This window comes from Typopeltis vanoorti, chromosome 8 (assembly GCF_054136105.1).
Source record: "Typopeltis vanoorti isolate ZY-2024b chromosome 8, IOZ_Tvanoo_1.0, whole genome shotgun sequence".
Classification (NCBI taxonomy): Eukaryota; Metazoa; Arthropoda; class Arachnida; order Uropygi; family Thelyphonidae; genus Typopeltis; species Typopeltis vanoorti.
This window is the reverse complement of record NC_143556.1, coordinates 44,343,765-44,361,923: the sequence shown is the minus strand read 5'-3', so window position 1 is coordinate 44,361,923 and position 18,159 is coordinate 44,343,765. Positions and strand designations below refer to the sequence as shown.

The 18,159-nt window shown below is 36.8% G+C and overlaps 1 protein-coding gene across 3 annotated transcripts in view; it reads right to left on the bottom strand.

The window, feature by feature from the left end:
• Swt1 (Swt1 RNA endoribonuclease) overlaps window positions 1–14,323 on the bottom strand; it is a 368,135-nt gene extending 353,812 nt beyond the window's left edge. For all 3 annotated transcript variants that reach the window (XM_090396646.1, XM_090396647.1, XM_090396648.1), the window contains exon 1: window positions 14,120–14,323. The gene's annotated coding sequence lies outside the window, so the exon portion shown is untranslated. The remainder of the gene's footprint in view (window positions 1–14,119) is intronic.
• Between the last annotated feature and the right edge of the window lie 3,836 nt (window positions 14,324–18,159).

The following is an 18,159-nucleotide window of genomic DNA, read 5'->3' as shown; positions in this document are numbered from 1 at the left end:
ACATGGATGCCCACTGTTTGGCAAGCAATGACTGCGCTCAGGAGTGGAATGCCAGGGCTACCCCAGATGCTATACTGGCACTACAGCAAGCCTAGGATCCCGACCCCGGACCATGAGGGTGAGAGACTTACTGCAACACCATTGACCCTTGCATGCAAGCCCACTAGCCGATTAATCCTGGCTGGGCCATCCAGGACCACCTGTCTTGCCGAAGCAGGGGCCAAAGTAGTGCAAGACTACCAGGATCCCCCCTTTCTGGATGTCCACGGGTCACACCGCACGGCAAAAACGCCGGCAGGGCATTGGATCCCAGTGATGGTGGTCTGGAAAAAAGGATACTGAAACAGACTCAGAAGAAGTAGAGCAAAGAATACGGAAAGAAAAGAAAAAGAGGAAGAATAAAAGGGGCCAGTACCATCACTGGGAGATCCCCCTCCACCATGAACAGGTGCCCCACATGGAGGGAAGAAAGGGTTAGAATTAAGTGCAGATTTCCAGCAATAGTCTAGGAAAGATTAAGAAAAACATCTAAACAAAAAGTGCAAGGAAATTGAATAAAGCAATATCATGGGCAGAACAAGAGATCTGTTTAGAAAAAATAAATCATGCTATAGGGAAGTTTATCCCTAGATTAGGAGTTGTAAAAAGTAATAATAAATGCTTGATGGAAGAAGTAGTGAAAAAAAGATGAAAAAAGTATGTAGAAGATTTGTACAAGAAAGATAATAATATTGAAGGAGAATTTGAAAGGAGACAATTTACTGAGGAACCATTATAATGAAAAGTGAAGTGATATCAGCAATGGAACAGTTGCCAAAAGGAAAAGCTCCTGGGATTGCGAGAATTATGGAATCGTCACTTTAATTTCACATGCAAGTAAAATTATGCTGCAAGTGATCCAAAATACTACAAGAACAGGCAAGCATTAGGAGAGTGGAGAAAGACCAAATGGCAAACATGAGATGGATTATGGAAAAAACAAGAGAATTTCAAGAGGTAGTCATCTGTTTTATTGATTATAATAAATATTTTGAAGTAGAGCCATAATCTCAGCGGTTGCCCCACTTAGAGACAGGCAAAAACCTACCCTTAAACAAAGTTTCTCACATCTCAGGGAAAGCAACCACTTCTGCACAAAAGCAAATCAGTGGGAGCCAGACCCAGAAGTGGTGATACTGAGGTGGAAGTAATGGAGAAGTCGTATTTCCCTATACCAGTTTTCAAAAGGTCTCACACATTATTAAAAATACTCTGGATTAGAGATAGATAGTTGTTGAAAGTTTTTCACTTGGTTATATTATAAATTAAGGATACCAATAAATTATATACTTGGTTTAATCCATTATCCAAGTGTAAGCAAACAAGGATACTGAGGCAAGTGATGAGAACTTATACCATATTTGCCACGAGTTGCCCCAGTCCTGAAAGATACTTCAGGAGCAAACTTTGTTTGCTTACACTTGGATAATGGATTTAATCAAGTATATAACTTCTTGGTATCTTTAATTTATAATATAACCAAGTGAAAAACTTTCAACAACTATCTATCTCTAATCCAGAGTATTTTTAATAATAAGGTGTGACACCTTTTAGCAACTGGTATAGGGAAATATGACTTCTCCATTACTGTCACCTCTCTATCACCGAGTGAAGGTGCAAAATGGTGCCTATCATGAAGAGAGTTTACGTGTACTTGTTACTAAAGTTACTAATCTTGCGTTTTGATTAATGTGGTATTTTTTGGGGGAATTCCGAATGATTTTTGGAGGTAAGCTTCTTCGTTTTGTGACTATTTTTGCACTTATATTGTTTAGCTAGTAGACTATTGCGTTAGCCAATGCTTGGCATTGCTGGCAGTTCTCTACGGCTGCGGGATTCTCTACAGAAATTTTGCTGGCAGGTCTCTAGACCTGGGGATTTATATTTGTGCTCATATGCAATTAAATCGATATGACTTGGACGTTGTCACTGACTTTCTTGAAGAAGAGACGGCTATCATACTCATTAATAAACTTCAAAAGAAGTTCAAACTGAAATGGCCTGCTAACCTGATTGATCCTGACATCATCGTCGACTCTCTTGACAAAGGGCTAACACTCACTTTCATTAAAAAGCTTCTTAAAAAATTTCAACAAGAATAGCCCAGTTACTTAAACTTATATTCTTTACCCGAAGTTGATGATGAAGAAAATGAAGACTCTCATCAAATGGAGGAAAAGCTCAATTTACTGGTGTCTGCCTCTAATCCCACTGATCAAGAAGAAACTCACGCTTGCAAGAAGCTAAAAACTCTCGCTTCTGAACCAACAAATGAAGTTGGTATGGACGAAGACTCTCCTAATTCAGACTCCTCCGCCTCTCCCAATGAGAAGGTTCCACCAATTATCCTAAGGGAGAAGCAGAGATGGACAACCCTAAGAACCATCATGGCTAACCTACAAATAAATTATAGATTGACCAAAAATGTAGATGAGGGCATAAAAATTCAGCCTGCCACGGTGGCTGATTATAGAAATCTTACAAACGAGCTGGACGCAAGAGGAATACATTTTCACTTACCTCCAAAAAAAATCTGAAAGTGGTCCTTCAAGGAGTCTCCGAGGATATTGACACGGATGAAATATTCACTGACCTCAACTTACAGGATCTACCTCCCATAAAGGTCAGTAGAATGTTCAGATCAAATAAGACACCTATGCCTCATAGTAGAGATTCGTAACATTTACAAGGATATTTACAATCTAAAGTCAATCTGTGGACTTAAAATCACCCCAGAACCATTGAGGAAAAGAGCATCTTCTGGGCAGTGCCACAGATGCCAGAAGTTTGGCCATGCCCAAAAGTTGTGCAAAAGCTCAGTACAGATGCTTAAAATGTGGCGAGAATCACCCCACAAACACTTGCACCAAGCCAAAATCCACCTCGGCTAAGTGCGCTAATTGTGGCGATCCTCACCCCACTAATTATAGAGGGTGTATTCATCACCCCAAAAACAGATGGAATAATCTAAATAGTCAACCTACCTCATCAAAGAGTGCGAGAGTTCCTGAAATTCAAGCTCCTCAGTCCTCCAAAAGTGAAAACTTGACAACAGATGCTTGCTCATTATTAACTGAGCCGTTTGATGTTGAAAATTAATTTTCGACATCAAACGAGAACATATGCCAATGTGGCCCACTCCAAACAGATAGTACAAAACCAGAACCTGGCTAATCCACATTCAAATCTATCAGCTATTATCACCTCTTCTCTTGCAAATATGCTGCAGGATTTCAGCAACACAAACCAATCACTAAGTGTTACAAAAAGATTTTTACAGCAAACTCAATCCATATTATCTGCACTCTCTGATGCATAGGAAAAAAATCACTCCAGATTCGCTTAGGATTATCACTTGGAACGCCAACGGTATCAAAAACAAAGTGTTGGAAATCCAGGAATTCAATAATAGATATAATCCAGATATACTTCTAATCAATGAAACTCACCTGAGGCCTGCTGACAACATAAAAATCAGAGGGTATCAGGTTTACAGAAACGACAGACTTGGGTATAGAGGTGGAGGTACAGCCACCCTTATCAAAAACTATATAAACCATCATTCAATAACCAATCCTGCAATCAGCAACCTCGAAATCACAGGCATTTATGTCCTCACAAATTCAGTTGGAAACCTAAAAATTTTTGCTGCTTACAACCCTCCAACAAAAACATTGTTGGCCTCAGATCTGGATGTCATCCTTGGAGTAAAAGGACCAGTCATCATCGCTGGAGACTTCAATGCAAAACATCCTGCTTGGAACAGTAAATCTACCAACAAAAATGGTCGCGTACTGTTTAACTACTCAAGTTCCAATTGCATAGCTGTGGCTGGTCCTTCAATACCAACTCATCTCAGTCCAATTGGCTCTTCCGACGTCCTAGATATAGTTGTCCTCCAAAATGTCAAATTGCAGTACAACTTGGATTCACTTGACGAATTAACCTCTGACCACAACCCTATTCTGCTCCAATTAGGCAATCAGAAGGGACTGGTCCCCCCGCCTCACACTTTCATACCTTGGGAAAAATTATCCAATGTGCTCCCAAACTACTTTGGTCCTGTTCCTCATATTAACTCTAAAGAAGAAATTGATTCTGCAGTCAATAAATTTACTCAACAAATCAATACAGCCTTATCATCAATCACCTCAAATATGCCTACTTCTAAGCCTAAAAGACTTCCAGAAGATATTATGGGCATGATCAGGGAGAAAAATAAGGCAAGAAAAAGATACTTTGATACCAGGACTCCCCCAAGATAAAAAGTCACTCAACCGGTTGAATAGTGCAGTGAGAGATGCACCGAAGGCCCACAGAAACAAACTATGGGAAGATAAATTAGCTTCCATTTCACCCAGTGATCAAACCGTTTGGAAACTGTTAAGAAATATCAAAAATAAAAATAAAACTCTTCCTCCTCTCAAATCAGATTTAGGCATAGTTCATTCAGATGCTGAAAAAGCTGAAACTATAGTCAAAAACTTAGAAAAGCAGTGCAGCCCTTCATATGATAACCTGAACTTCAATCATATTTATAAAATCCACCGCCACGTCAGATACGTACTAAAACAGTGTGATACCTGTACCAGCCAACTCACACCTACTTCTCCAGCCGAAATCTACGACATCATACAAAATTTAAAAAATAAAAAAGCTCCTGGACCTGACGGCATCCCTAATAAAGTTATTAATTTCCAATTTGGGCAAAAATCGCTGAAAAAGTCATCCTCTCCAAACTTCAAGTTTCTGTAAACAAGCTAAATATCCCCTACCTTTAGAGCAGTTTGGTTTTTGCAAACTCCACAGCAACAGATCCATGGACTAGTTGAATACATTACCAACAGCTTCAACTGGCATCAATACACTGGAGCAGTCTTTCTTGACTTAGAAAAGGCCTTCAACAAATTATGGCACTTTGGACTCCTATGCAAGCTGATTTTAGCCAGCATTCCATTGGATCTGATCCACCTCATTAAGTCCTTTATTTCTGGAAGACACATGCAAGTTAAACTAAATAGGGCAGTATCTACCCAGCAGCAGATCTTGGCTGGGGTGCCTCAAGGATCCCTCCTGGCGCCGATACTTTTCTCAATTTACATGGCAGACATCCCACATAACCCGATGTCATCTATCATTGCTCTATGCCGACAATACAGCAATACTGGTCAGATCTCTTAAACTGCATCTTGTTACAAAGAAACTACAAGATAACCTGCTGAAACTGGAACACTGGTTCTCCATTTGGAGACTGCAAGTAAAGCCTCAAAAAACCACCAGTACTCTTCTGTTCACAAAAAATTCAACATCTCCCAAAGAAGACATCTTTCTATTTAACATCAGGATTTCCTGGAAAACAAAGCTCGGCGTACTCCTAGACAGAAAACTTACCTTCAGCCTGCATACAAAATCCTTATGTGCAAAGGCATCAAAAGTCATAGCACAGCAAACTAGATATTAAAATTAAATTGCTCCTCTACCAGTTGATGATTCGTCCCATTATCACTTATGCATCCCCAGCCTGGAGCCATACTTCAAGCTCAAATATCCTTAAACTGCAAAGACTGCAAAACAAATGCTTATGCACGATCTTAAATGCACCATGGTACATCAGAAATGTTCAACTTCATCGAGACACAAATGTCCCTTATATCTACTCTTTCCTGCAATCTCTCGCAGTAAAGTACTTCTCGAAATTGTCCTCATATCCAAATGAATTAGTCCAACAAGCAGCAAATTATGATGAATCGGAATTATGAAAATATAGAAGACCTATGGCATTCCAGTTCCCTTTCAAGATCTATAACTTGCCCGACTCAGGCTGAGCACATAGCTCAAATTTTTCCCTACACAGTAACCTTATCAGATAGCAGGGATTAAAAGCATTATGCTTCACCCTCATAGACAGTAACATTCTGCTCTCTATCACCACTTCTGGGTCTAACTCCCACTGATGTGCTTTTGTTCAGAAGTGGTTGCTTTCCTTGAGATGAGAGGCTCTGCTTTTGGGGGGGGGGGGTAAGTTTTTGCCTGTCTTAGTGTGGCCACCGCTGAGATTATGCCTCTGCTCAGGGGTAGGTTTAGCCTGTCTCCAAGTGGGGTCACCACTGAGATTATGGCTCTGCTTGGTGGTGGGGTGAGCCTGTAACTGAGTGGAGCCACCGCTGAGTTGGATGGTCCTTCGGTCATTCGTAGGGAGTGGTTTGGGGTGCCCCTAATTTTTAGAGAGGTCTTTACTTAAACAGCATCCCAATAAAGGTTGAAACTGGTTGGAAGCTTGGGTGATGGATGGCAATGATGTTCTAACTGAGGGCTCGGCTGTTGCTGTTATCCAGGTAGAGGGGTAATGGATGGCAATGCTGTGTAGCCCATGAACTGAGGCACGGCTGTTACCCCTCAGATGAAAGATGAAATATGAGCAGTTCTGTTCGGTGGTGGGGTGAGCCTGCCACTGGGTAGAGCCAAATGCTGAGAGTTCTCAATGGCAGGGTGAGCCTGTTAACTGAGGGGAACAATGCTAAATTTTTGATCCTTTGATCCTTCGGGTCACTCACAGGGTCTGGGTAGCGATCTTTCCCTTAATGCATAGCTTTATACATGCCCACAAGGAGCTGTGCTTTGCATTATGGGAATACTAAGGCAAGTGATGAGAACTTATATCACCTTTGCTACAAGTTGCCCCAGTCCTGAAAGATACTTCAGGCGCAATTTTTTTTTTGCTTACACTTGGATAATGGATTAAACCAAGTATATATTTTCTTGATATCTTTAATTTATAATATAACCAAGTGAAAAACTTTCAACAACAGTCTTTGGAGAAACAGTGTCAAGTGGGAAAAGGGGTATGGTAGGATTGTATACTGTTGCCCTATATTTTTAATATATATATATATATATATATATAGTGAATATATTATGAAAATGGAAATTATATAAAGATCAAGCTGGGATTAAGATTGGTGGCAGAAAAATAAATAATTTAAGATATGCAGATGATACAACCCTCATAGCAGAAACTAAGGAAAATCCGGTGAGGTTGACTCTATTGGTTAAGAGGAAAGTAACAAAGTCAGGCTTAATTTAAACATCAGCAAAACAAAAGTGATGGCATCTGGCAATTTAAATTTATAATAGAGGGAAATAAAATAGAAATCATTGATAATTATGATTTACTGGGATCCAGAATCAGAAATGATGGTAAATTTGAAGATGAAATTAAAAGAAGGATAGTCCTCACAATTGCTAAAATTGTGAGGACACAAGGTGTCCTCACAATTTTAGCAATATGTCCCCAAAATTTTAGGCCCTTGTCTGCAATCACTCCTAGATCTCTCATCTCCTCTACCTCTTCCAAGATATTTCAACCGACTGTGCACTCTACATCCCATCTCTGCTTCCCAAATTTCAAAACCTTACACTTAGCAACATAGCTTTTCTCTTCTGGGGTATCGCTCCTCCATAGACAATTTACTGATACCTATCAATCTCAGCCAATCTCCAATCTAGTGAACTAATCTACTATTCAGCCCCATCCAGTCCAATTTAATTACCAACTTGTCATATGATAATTAAATTTGATAAATGCCTTTTGCAAAGGCATTTATCAAATGCCTTTGCAAAATCTAAATATACCACTGTGTATGCAATATCCTTATCCAATTCATTTGGTAATGCACTGGATAAGGCAATCTGCAATAATGCAATCTTCTAACTTTTTATTATAAAAAGTAAGCAGATTGCTAAAACATGATCTTCCTTTAACAGATCCATCCTTGCCACCAAAGAGTATTTTTCCATTATCAACTTAATTCTGAATCTTGGTCCTAACTAACCTCTCTAACACCTTAACCACAACTCCAGACTGGTCTATAATTCAAAGCCCTATTCTTTTCACCTCCCTTATGAATCAGAACAATTTTACCCCTCTTTCTACTCCTTTTGAATTTGACCAGTTGAAAGACTCATGTTGAAAAGATATGTAAAAGTTGTTGTCAACTCTCTGGAACATTCCCTCAAAACAAGTGGTGAAATAGCATTAAGTCCTACAGCCTTATTTACATCAAATCTATTCAATTCCTCATATACCTCCTCATCACTTACTAACAGTTCCTCCTCCTCTTCTTCCTTTCCCAATGCCTTCAAGTTCTGCATGATGTCACATTCATAAGAATGAAATACCTTTATAATTTACTCATTAAATATCTCAAATATATCCTTCGTAGCGATTATCATTCCTCCATTTTCACCCATCAATCCTATCTTTTCATAATCATTCTTTCTTCTATTGGCCACATATTGAAAAAAAAATTCCTTAGGATTTTCTTAGCTGCATTAGCTAACTGCTGCTCATACTTCACTTTTGCTACCCTTATCAAGCGAGTCACCTTCCTCACCTGCTCTTTGTACTTCTCATACAACTGGTTGTTATAACTACTCATCTTGTGCTTCTTCTAGATTGTATACCTTATCTCTTGATTCATCCACTTCACACCTGCTTTATTTACCCTCTTAATCTTTGGAATACATTTTGATATTGCCTCCACCAAATAGTTCTTGAGTAGGGCCCAAGCAGAATTGATATCCTTTCCATCCAGCTCCTCTTTCCAATTTATTACCACAAGTTGTTTCCTGGGCTTTTCATAATTAACAGCATTATAATTCCACATATATCCCTTTCTAACAGACATCCTCGAATGGCTGGTCACCCTGCAAGTGATCACCTCATGGTCACTCTCACCAATTAGTGGAAGATTTGACACCCCATTTATAATAACATCTTTCATTTCTCACTCCCAATCCAAATATCATTTGGATTGGGAGTGAGAAATGAAAGAGGAGATATGTTGTTGGATTTCTGTAGAAAGCATGATTTAGCAATTATGAACACTTGGTTTAAGAAACATCCAAGAAGATTGTACACATGGAAAGCCCCAGGGGAGGATATAAATAGTAGAAGAAATCAGATAGATATTTTGATAAACAAAAGATATAGAAACATTATAAAAGATGTGACAACATATCCAGGAGCAGACTGTGATACAGATCACATATTGTTGTCAACTAAGATAAGGATTAATCTAAAAAAGATAACTACAGGGAAATGGAACAAATCATGGAACATGGAGCGGCTGAAGATACCAAGTACGGCAAATGAATTCTCAAAGAAAGTAGAGGAAGAAATGAACGAGAGAAATATACAAGAAAATGATGCAAGTGAAAAATGGAAGATTCTGAAGGAAAGCATAATTACTGCTACAGAATTACATTTAGCTAAAAAAAGAGGAGGAAAGAGAGAAAAGAAATAAACCATGGATGACAGAAAATATTTTGAGGAAAATAACACAAAGAAGAACGTTAGTTAATAGTAAAACAGAGGAGGAAAAAAAGCAGTATAAAGACTTGAGCAGGGAGATACAAAGAGAGATAAGAAGGAAAAAGGAAGAGTGGTTAGATGAAATAAGTAAAGATACAACAGCAAAGGCAGAAAGAAAGGACATAAAAGGTGTTTATAAAAACATTAATATGATGACAGGAAGGAGAAAGATGCTAAGGACTGGAGCAATCAAGAATGAAAGAGGTGAAATTCTGACAGAAAAAGAGAAGATATTACAGAGATGGGAAGAATATGTAAGTAAACTTTATGAAGACAGGGAAAGAGGAGAAAATCGAAGGAAAGAACATAGTGGGCAGAGACTGTGCATCATGAGGGAGGAATTGAATCTAGCAATTCAAAAGATGAAAGAAGGAAAATCTCCTGGAATAGATGGTATACAGATAGAACTTATAAGGAATATAGGTGAAAAAGGTATAGAAGTGTTATGGCAAATTATTAACAGAATTTATGAAGGAAAGAATTACCAGAGGAGTTTAGAAGATCAATTTTTATCCCCATTCCAAAAAAGATAGGAGTTTTAGACTGTAACAATTTTAGAATGATAAGTCTTATAACTCACAGAGCAAAAATTCTGGTGCAAATAATTTTAGAGAGAATTAGGAATAAAATAGAAAAAAGAAATGAATGAGGAACAGTTTGGATTCAGAACCAACAGAGGAACTAGAGAGGCTATAACTTGTCTAAGAATTATTGGGGAGAAAACACTAAACCATGGTGAAAAGTTGTTTTGGGGATTTCTAGATTTTGAAAAGGCATTTGATACAGTGAAACATGAAAGGTTTTTTGACTCTTATGACTTGGAAATTTTAAAAAGATTATATTGGTCACAAATAGCGTCAGTATGTGTAAATGGGGAGGAAACAGGAGAATTCCCGGTGGAGAGAGGAGTCAGGCAAGGATGCAAGTTATCACCATTATTGTTTAACTTTTATAGTGAACAAATGTTTAGAGAGGCACTTGAGGATGTAAAAGAAGGAATAAAAATAAACGGAAGAATCATTAATAACTTAAGATATGCGGATGATGTAGTAGTGATGGCAGAAAGTGAAAATGGATTACAATAAATTATTCAAAGAACTGAAAACTCTTGTAAAGAGTATGGACTAAGAATTAACATAAAAAAGACCAAGATAATGATAATGGGTAGAAAAATAGGAGATAATGTAAAAATAAGATGTAGAGGAAAGATTTTAGAAGAAGTGGAAAGATTTCAATATTTAGGTAGCTGGATCTCAGAGAAAAAAGGAACTTCAGAGTTGGACATTAGAAATAGAATAGGTAAAGCTAAATCGGCATTTATGGAAATGAAGAGAATTTTAATAAACAAGAACACTAAAATAGACGTTAGAATTGGAATAGTTAAAGCAACAGTTTGGAGTATTGCAAGTTATGGAAGTGAGTCATGGACACTAAGAAAGAGAGATATGGAAAGAATTAATGCATTGGAAATGTGGTGTTATAGAAAGATGGAAAAGATTAGCTATACAGAAAGAATATCAAATCAAGAAGTTTTAAGACGAGTTGGGATGGAAAGAACACTGTTAAAGAATATTATGCAAAGAAAGACTAGATTTTCATGACATCTTCTGAGAGGTTCTTCGGGACACCTAACAAGAACTATATTACAAGGGGAAGAGAAGACGTGGAAGACCAACTAGAGAGTGGTTTAATGACATCATGGAATGGACTGGTTTAAGAATGATGGAAGTGACAGGCAGAGAGAAATGGAGAAGAGCTGCTCATCTGCTGCAACCCTCTTGCTAGAGGATGCTACCGGACAACGACGACGAATGAGATGATCAAATCCAATACCATTGATACTCGTGTACCCTCTGTTACATACTGCCTAAGGTAATTGTCTTTCAAAACTCCAGAAATTCATGATGGAATCAGTCTTTTGATTCCAGTCTATACTACCATAATTAAAGTCGCCCATAATGATCACTTGTTTCTTGCTAGCCAGGCGAATTTCTCTATACATTTCCTTCTCATTACCCTCCATATTACCAGGTCTACAGCAACACCCAATTAAATATTTCATCCTGCTGTTCACCTTCACTTCACACCATACTCTTCAAAACCGTGGCCACTATTTGCACCTTGCGAACCCACCTTATATGGGTACAACTCATCTGCTATTATCAACAGTACTCCTCTTCCCTTTCTTCCCTGTCTGTCCTCACAAAAAATTATCTAAGCATTCCAAAAGAAATCCCAAAGAGTTATTTCACTATGTAATGAGTAAAAAGAAAAATGATTATAGAAAGATACCTTTTGAATTCTGATGGTACAAAAATAACAAAACGTGAAGAAATAGTTGAATTACTGACTGTGTGAAGGTTTATCATCAAATAATCAGATCCATCAGTATATTCAAGAAGATATAGTGGCTGATGAGAGAGGTACTGATGTGATCTTTGAGGTAGATGAACTGGAGGTGCATGGGATTGAAAATCTCAAAGTAAATTCTTCCTCGGGATTAGATGGGATTTTAGTGCATGTGTTGTGTGAATGTGCAAGGGAATTGGCCTTACCAGTCACCAGGCTATTCAGTTTAAGTCTCAGTTCTGGTAAAGTTCGTGAGAAAGTGAAGTATTGAGAAAAAGAAGGTATGATAGTTCCATTGCATAAAGGTGAGTCCAAAGCAGAGATTGAAACTTACAGACCTGTTACTATCTCAGAAGTGGTGATTAAGTTTTGGAAAAATTAGTGGGAGACAGAATTCAAGAATGGGTTGGATAATAATTTGATACTTTTTAGAGGATATACAGAGCTTGTGTAACTCAGTTGATATGACAAGCTCTTTGGTTGGAAAGACACGGATTCAAATCCTGTCTACAATGTGAGGAACCTTTATAAGGTCTTTTCAATAATAGTGAGTCGGCCAATCTCACACAAAATGGAGGGTTTTTTTCTCCCAGAAACTTGCATTATTTTTTATTTCTCAAAGCAGGCAAACTGGCCCTGTGAACACACACAGATCTATAGGTATAAATACTTGCCCTGGGGAGATGCAGCAGATGAGTGGCATGCCAGCTACATTAATTTGCTATGACCCCTAATCAGGGACTCTGCTTGTCCTAAGAAACAGATGGGTTGAAGATGAAGAGGGTAACATGGCTTGTTAAAAGATATCTTGCCTTAGTAATTTACTTTCTTTCTATAAAGTAATGCTGGAGTCAGATAAATGTAATGCCCATAGTGATACTGTTGGACTTTGCAAAATCATTTGACAGAATACTACATGGGAATCTGTTAATTAAACTAAAGTGAAAGGGAACAAATACTGGAGTGGTGAAGTGGATAAGTGGGTGATTGTCAAGCAGGCATCAAAGAAGCAAAGATCAGAAAAGTGACCAGAGATAGTGTGCCACAGGCTCTGTTCTTGGACCAATGTATATTATTAATGATATTAGAGACAATATGATAAGTGACATCCTGCTGTTTGATGATGATGCTAAGTATATATTGGGAAAAGCAATGCAGCAATCCTGTATGGTGGGCAAATGAACCAAAATGTAAAGTCATTCACTTTGGATTAAAAGTTTCAATTTCTATAGATTGGGTTTTACTGCTAGAAATTAATGAAGCCAGAAGTATGGGAGTTATAGTTGAAAGGGAACTAAAGTTCAGAAGCTATATTTCAAAAACTGCGAAACAGCACAGAACATCACCTGGATGCTCAAAAATACACCAAGTCATAAGGACAAAGAGTTCCTATTCCTGTTTATAAGACATGAAATATAGATGTGATACATAGACATCTGGACTTTTGTGCTCAGATTTGGGTGCCTGGATTTCTCAGAGATGTGGAGGTAGCTGAAAGGATTCAGAGGCAAGTAACCAACATAGTTCAAGGGGAACTAAGGTTTGTGGAATGTTCCATATGAGAACAGATTGAAGATTTATGGGTTACAAAAATGGGCAGATAAAAGGAAAAGAGGAGATAAGATAAAAACATAAAAGCTGCTGAAAGGGTTTTATAGAGTAGAAGTTGGGAAATTTTTTAGTGTATGGCAAGGAGGAAAAGAACAAGAGATCATCATTGAAAGTTCAGTAAAGATGCAATTTGCTAGGAAGGTGTTGAATATGTGGAATAAGTTGACTGAGGTGGTTGTCCATACTTGATTGGTGAATGAGATTAAGGAGAGGCACGATATTGTGTGAATAATTTTTGCCTTTCGTGATCAGAATTGGGATGCATTGTTGGATGTTTAATGGGTATAATGTTTGTGTCTCCTCAGTGAGTCTTTAGACTCCAGAGATACACCAGCTTAATAATTATAAGGTGTTTTTGTTGTCATTTGATTTTTTTTATGCTTGATTTTTTTTTTTTTTAAATCAGCAGTGAACTGTCATGTGAACTGCTTTCATTGATTTCGCGGTTATTACATAGTAGCAGCTTATATTTGTTCCCTCTACACAGGAATCACTGTTTAGGACATCTCTGTGGACTTTTACATCTGTGACTCCATAATTATTCACAATAATGATCACTAATGATTTTTACAAACGTATGTTTGCAAAATAAATGAAATACTAAAATAATAAGAATCAAATTTTATGAAATACAGATATCTGGGGATCACTTTTCTAACGCCTGCATCCATTCGGTTGTTTTTAATATACAGCTAACAAATGAAAATAACTTTATGTTACAATCGATGCAACCAATATACTAAATACCGTAATAGCCAGTGAAGAGCTCAATAAGCACTCTTTATGCTTGCGTATATCCAGACTTATATATCACGCTTTGATGTTTGCTGTGTGACAGGTAAAGATGGACAGGAATTATCTGCAACATAGCTTCCAACGAACATGCAGCTGTGATATTCAAAAATTATCCCTTTCCACATCCTAAACTGACTAACTAAATCGAATACCCACTCCTATTACAAACATTGTACAACTACAACTGCGCATGTGCTTTGGAAGTTTTCACAAATTCCAAGTATTGCACTGTACGTTTAAAACCATTCACATACAACACAAATAACACTACTACTTCTAATCAAGAAATTAACTTGTATTTCAAAAATCGAAAAAATTCCCCTTTATGCGCAATTTTTTTTTTTTTTTTGTATTCTGAACACCATTGTCATTAAATAATAATTATATAATTAGTGATTAATTATTAATTTTTAGTATAGGTGGTTACGTGCTTGATTCTTTTTGTTTTGCTTTTTTGCTTTGTTCAACACTTGGAAATAAGCTTAGTTTGATTAGGTTTGAATGGAATTATAACCGAAATAGCTGCTATGTGGTTAATTGAGTTATGTGGTCGATTTATCTGTTCTGCAGGATGAAAAGGCAAGAAAAAAAAAAAAATCCTGATATTCCCGAATGACAAGAACGGGTTAAGTGATTTGTAGGGATTATAAGTAAATATAATATAAAATATAAATAAATAAATCCTTGATTGACTTTTCTTCCCAAAGGCAGTAGGCAGATTCCTTTAGCTGTAACTAACTTTTTGGTATGCCTTAAATTTAAGGAAACTGTTTGAACATAAATAGATGCTGCATACAAGTGTTTCTCAAAGTGTGTGTGTGGGGGGAGGGGGTACGTGGCAATTTTCGGCTATGCATCATTACCGCACGGAATCGTTATTAAGAAAAAAAGAATTATTATAAACGTATACAGTATATTTTATTTCTCAATAAATTATATATTATTTATGAATTCTCCTACTCAAATTACGAGTTACTATCGCCACGACGTTCACGTCCTGGCGATAGTATTTTGCTCCCTGCGGTAAACAACACGCCCTTCCCAACAGCGTCATTATACTGAAGATGCAAGAAAAACAAGTAGTTTTATTGTATCATTGAATAAGGTACAGAGACATTTGCACTCTGTGTAATATATTTCTCAACAAATAGTGCAATTAGAGACAACTGGGATAAAAACGGCACTAACTAATGAATCACATCTCCCCTCCAACAGAAACTGCTGTATAGACTCAAGCAAAGCCATATGTTGCCGGTGCAACATATGATTTTGCTTGACAACATTCCCATCGTGATCGTGTTAAAACTAAGAAATACATAGTGAATGTATTTCAGATATTCTGGAAGTCGATTGAAGAGAATTAGCATTTCAACTTAACTGTTGGCTTGACTTTGTCTTTGGTTAACGCGATCTTTTGTTAATACCGCACCAATCTTATGCACTTCTTCAGAGCTGATCTATCTCTACTGGCATACCACTGCTATCTGTTTCGCGCTCTGCTTTTACTTCTCATTAGTCATTTGTAAAGAATTGTTCATTACGTATCTCGAGTCTTGTAAATTAGTGGTATTTTTGCTTGAAATAATGGGAAAGAAGATGAAGTTATTTATTAGATGCCTGACAATGCACACAGGGAAACTGTTCTCTATACCAAAAGTAGCAATAGCGAATAGGAGAAAAAAATTTAATTTTAATTTTGATTTTGAAAAACTTTAATTTTGAGAAAAAAGTGCGAGTTATATTCGAGTAAATACGGTAATTTTTTTAGCCTTCAAATTCTTAAGTATGGATCATTGTTAAAGACTGGATTTATAAAATGCACAAAAGAGAGCAATATAGCAAACACAAGTAGCTGTAAGCAACAAGAAAACGTTGACATTATCTGGATCAAATGAAATTGATAAGGGGGTGTTGTCTTACATCTCTAGAGAACCGACTAGGAAGAAGATGAAAAATTTTCATCTTCTTCCTAGATCATATCATACTTTTCATTTTCATGAAAAGTATGATATGGATTACTTGAAATATGGATTTGCATGGATAGGAAATGAAGAGGAACCTATTCCAAATTTTGTTCTATTAAAAATAAATCATATTTTTTGTTTACATGAACATAAGTTCAAATAAAATAGACATTTACAATGAAATATACTTTATTTATTTATTTATTATTTGTAAGGGGATACTTGGTAATAATGAAAATTTAAGAAAGGGTACGAATATATCTGAAGTTTGAGAAACACTGCTGTATACTATTCACATTGTTTGTAAATTTATTTTTCTCCTCTTTTCGTTTTCTGCGCAAATACATATCATAATATTATTATGATATTAATAATAATAATAATAATAATATTATTATTATTACTAATTATATTTTTACATACTTTACATAATGAATTATATAAAAAATACATAATAAATATATTATTATTGTTATTATTATATTAATATTATATTATAATAATATAAAATAAAATATAAAATAAATTAGCTAATGCCTTTCATTTCTTCATAGGGAATAAGCAAGGCCTTTGATCTCCTAAAGCAGACATTTTCCTATTTAATATCAAGATTCCCTGGAGAGAAGAAGCCTCAGTGTACTGCTGGACAGAAAACTAACCTTCAGCCCTCATACAAAAGTTTCATGTACAAAGGCATCAAACGTCATAGCATAGTTTATCCTCTTATCAATAGGAACAGCAAGCTGGATACCAAAATCAAATTGCTCCTCTATCAGTTGATGATTTGTTCCATTATTACTTATGCATCCTCAGCCTGGAGCCACACTTCAAGTACAAATATCCTCAAACTGCAGAAAGTAATAAACAAATGCCTACGCATGATTTTAAATGCGTCATGGTATATCAGAAATGTTCAACTTCATCGGGACACAAATATCTACTCTTTCTGCAATCTTTAGCAGTAAAGTTCTTCACAACATCGTCTTCACATCCAAATGAACTAGTACAACAAGCAGCAAATTATGATGAATAAGATTTCTCCAAATATAGGAGACCTAAGGCCATCCTAATTCCTAACTAGGATATATAACTTGCACCCACGCGGGCAGAGCACTTAGCTCATTAGCTAAGTGCTCTGCTTTGCTAATGCAAAACGCAAAACGTTACTGTCTATAAGGGTGAAGCGTTTTGCTTCACCCTTATAGACAGTAAGGTTTTGCAAAGCGAGGCCTTTATACCCTATCTAGCTTTTGAAGACTGAGTGGGTAGTTCAATCTCCACCGGTAGCCAATCAGAGATAGCTGGCCCATGTCTTTCACTAATTATAGCAGCCACCGATGAAGAGGCTGGCAAACAAGTGCTGCCATCTCTTGGTACCTAACTAGGCTGACCATATTTCCTTGAGACCCAAAACGGGACATTTGGATGGCAAAAATTGGACAGGGGTTATGTTCTGGACTCTAAATTGTTTACAAGATTTTCAATGTTCATGGCTACCTTTGCAGCTGAAATATTATCTTTTTCAATTAAGCTAATGTATGTTTGGAACGTAGACACTTGATCTCTTGCAAATGACAACCACAATTTCAAACAGGGATCTTCAAACAATTTTCACAACATAACAGGACATTTTTCTTGAGAAAGAAAATAAAAACGAAGCCCATCAAACGTGCTTAAATTCTGTCAATTGATGGACCCAAGGAAAAAAATCTTGTATTTACATGCACTTTTGCCAAGTCTTTTTCAACCACCAAAATTAGTGTTCTTGTTATCTGCACACAAAGCAAAAATTTTGTAAGGCAAGTTTGGCACTTACTTCTTCAACACTGTAGGTCGGATATTTTACCAAGTAAGTAAATAAAGTATAATTTTGTCTTGAACACACAATTTGGCAAAAAGTACCGCAAAACGATTGGAAAAAGTTTGATGCCTTTTTTTTTGATGCATCTAAACTGTAATGCTTTTTGTTTTATTCAAATCCTCAATTACTTCGCCCATTATGTATGGTGATAAAACGTTGGTAATTAT